The following is a 3,450-nucleotide window of genomic DNA, read 5'->3' on the forward strand; positions in this document are numbered from 1 at the left end:
GTTCAGATACTATAGAAGAACACTTGTGGAGGATAGTCTCAAATTCTCAAATTTCAGACATTTCGGGAGGGGTAATATTCTCTAATGCTGGGAGCGCTGCCCTTCTGGAAATAACTCAGTGTTGTCACCTTAAAAATTGATGCTGCCAATCCTATGTTGCACTAATTAGAGTTCCAAGCCATGAAGACTACAAAACAGAGACATGTAGGGCTTAGAACTGGGTGTGAAGTACAGATATCAAAGTACTTTCTACAGGCTATGACCCCCACCACTGTAGCATTTACCTCATTAAGATGAGGTAGTGCTGTCCGTTCAGACCTGAAAAATGTCTGAAAATTCCAGTGACAGTGATTTATCTTATGGTTGGACTGTCATCCATCATGAGGGGTCTGGTGTAGAGATGGTGAATTCTGAACATGGTACAACCAGTGACAGCTGTGAGCTCGCTCCAGAATGTACATCTTTAGAGCAAGAGAAGCTACAAGTATTGCAATCAGAGGAGGGAAAGAGTAGCTAAAATGGCACAGTGTTAATGGAAGAAGAAACTGCTGATCCAGCTTTGGAGGAAACAAAGTCAGCACTTGAGAGAGAAGAAGAAAAGTCATCTGAAGACAATGTCTCTTTTGGAGCTGTCCGTGATGATTCTGATATTGTTAACCGTAAGCCACCTAAGTTAGAAGAAATTGGAAATTAAGAAGCTATAATTGTTGGAGAGGCACAGAGTCCAGAAGACTTTAACATGGGCTCTTTTTCTAGCACCCAGGATACATCCTGTAATCCAGAAACTTTGTTTTCATCACAGGCTAGTGATGACGAATCAAAAAGTATTGAAATCAGTCATCAGCCTAGTCCTGACTTTAGATGATGGCATGCTAGGAAGAAGAGTGTTCTTAGTTCAGAATCTGAGGAGCAGCTACTTGCCAAACAAGAAACCAAACCCTCTAAGGAATTGTGTAAATGGCAGTTCAACAGTGGTCTCAACAAGTGTGTTATACTTGATTCGTGATTGCAATCGGCGTGGGATTTGGATATTTCTATGGCATACTTCAGCTTCAGAAACATCAACAGTCAGAAAGATACATGAAGATTAACTGAATGATATGAAGGATTATATTTCCCAACAGGAAACAGGAACAAGAATCTTTTATAGATTATAAGTCATTGAAGGAAAACCTTGCAAGATGTTGGGCCCTTACTGAAGGAAGAATGTCTTTTGAGACTCAGAAAAAGAACCCTGATACATAAAATCAATATTTAAGAATATCTCTGTAGAAGGAAGAAAAAGCCTTATCTTCATTAAAGGAAGAGTTAAGGAAACTAAGAGAACAGATTAGTATATTGGAAGATAAAGGGACAGGGACTGAATTGGTTACGGAAAATCAGAAACTTAAGCAGAATCTGGAAAAAAGAACTAAACACACATAGCTTTCTTAACCAAAGGGAGACTCTTTTCACAGAAGCAAAGATGCTAAGGATGGAAATGGAGAGAGAACAACTAATAACCATGGCTTTAAAGGCGGAACATCAGCAGTGAAACTCTAGTGAGTCATATAGCAACTCAGATTCTCCCAATGTATTGAGTGAAAAAAAGGAAATAGAAATCTGATGGGAAGGACTCACCAAATTGGAGCAGAAGCTAAACTTTGAACAGCAGCATTCTGATTTGTGGGAAAGACTCTATATTGAGGCAAAAGATTGAAATGTAAAACAAGAAACTGATGGAAAAAAAGAAAGAGGGCAGAGGAAACAACAGGGCTAAAAATAAGTCAAAGGAAACATTTTGGGTTTGGTGAAGGAAAAATTTGATGCTATGAAGAATTCTACCAAGGATTTTGTGAGGCATCATAAAGAAGAAATTGAACAGGCTAAGGCAGCTGTGAAAGAAAATCTGAAAAAAATCTCAGGTTCAGTTAAATCCACTTTTAGGCATTTCAAAGATACCACCAAGAATATCCTTGATGAAAAGAACAATAAAAGATTTGGTGCCACAAAAGCAGCAGCTAAAAAGCCAACAAAGGTCTTTTTTTTTTAATAATTTTTAAAAATTTCTATTCATTTTTGAGAGAGGGGGAGAAAGAGTGAGAGTGTGTGTGTGTGTGTGTGTGTGTGTGTGAGAGAGAGAGAGAGAGAGAGAGAGAGAGAGAGAGAGAGAGAGAGAGTATGAGCAGGGGAGGGGCAGAGAGAGAGGAAGACACAGAAACCAAAGCAGGCTCCAGGCTCTGAATAATCAGCACAGAGCTCGACGTGGGATTCAAACCCAGGAACCATGAGATCATGATCTGAGCCCAAGTCGATGCTTAATCAACTGAGCCACCCGGTATGCCCAACAACAGTCTTTAGTGAATATTTACACTCACAGTGTAGGCACGTACATAAAACAAGAATAATAGAGGTAAAGAGAGTGAAGGAAAGAAAAGCCAATTCACTCTGAAGAATTTAGAAAAAAAATACAAATTCACAGAAATGCAGTGCTGAGCATGACTAATGAAAATTATGATTTTTTTCAGAAGTCTTGTTCCGGTGTATTGAATGTGTTCAACAGGAATCCATTAATTTTTTTAATATGAAAGTATTGAATCCTGTAAGGATAGATGAACTTATTTAATTAAAAAATATTTAGTAGAAAAACTTGATGGTTTTCATCATTAGGAAGAATGATCCATTTATCAATAAGTTTTCCTAAATGGTATCTTTATATATGATCAGAGGCTCTTCACTGACTTTGCTAATGATGTTAAAGATTATCTTAAAGACATGAAGTGATATCAGATAATGGTGGAGTGTTGGAAAAGTGGATGGGCATATATATATATATATATATATATATATATATATATATATAGACACTTCTTTGGTCACACTCTTTCCCCTACTCTTTTCCGCAGTCAACCAGATAAAAAACAATGAATGGTAAATATTGAAAACTCCAGGCATCGAAAACAAAAGCAGAAGCACCCTTAGCCACAATCTTCTAAAAGAGAATGTAAATGACATAAATATGATTGTGGTAATGGAAGACACATGGCAGATCTTGAAATAGAATTGGGGCAGTTACCTTTTGACCCTAAATATTGATCATCATGGTTAACTTAAATTAGAAAATAGTAACAGAAACATGGATGCTGTCCACAATGTTTGGCGTTGAAACTGAAATGAAATTATCAAGATAATGTCTATCATTCCTAAGTATCAGTTTGATGACTCTACATTATTACTCAGAAGCATCAAGCAAAAGCTTACTAACTTGCATTTTCCTGTAGTTGAGCTTTGCTGATTTTTTTTTTTTTGCACTGTAAATGTTCAACTGTAGTTTTAAGGAAGTCAGGCATGCAACAGATTTTGTACATGCAATGAATCTTCCTTTTAGTGTATGAGCTTAAACTGAGCTCAAATCATATGACAAAGTGTAATTAACACTGATATTTGTGTTACATTTTCAGTAGAGCTTGA

The 3,450-nt window shown here is 36.9% G+C and overlaps 1 pseudogene; it reads left to right on the plus strand.

The window, feature by feature from the left end:
- The first annotated feature begins 303 nt into the window (after window positions 1–303).
- LOC122467793 lies at window positions 304–3,075 on the plus strand (annotated as a pseudogene).
- The last annotated feature ends 375 nt before the right edge of the window (window positions 3,076–3,450 follow it).

The sequence above is a fragment of the Prionailurus bengalensis genome, chromosome B1, assembly GCF_016509475.1.
Source record: "Prionailurus bengalensis isolate Pbe53 chromosome B1, Fcat_Pben_1.1_paternal_pri, whole genome shotgun sequence".
Lineage (NCBI taxonomy): Eukaryota > Metazoa > Chordata > Mammalia > Carnivora > Felidae > Prionailurus > Prionailurus bengalensis.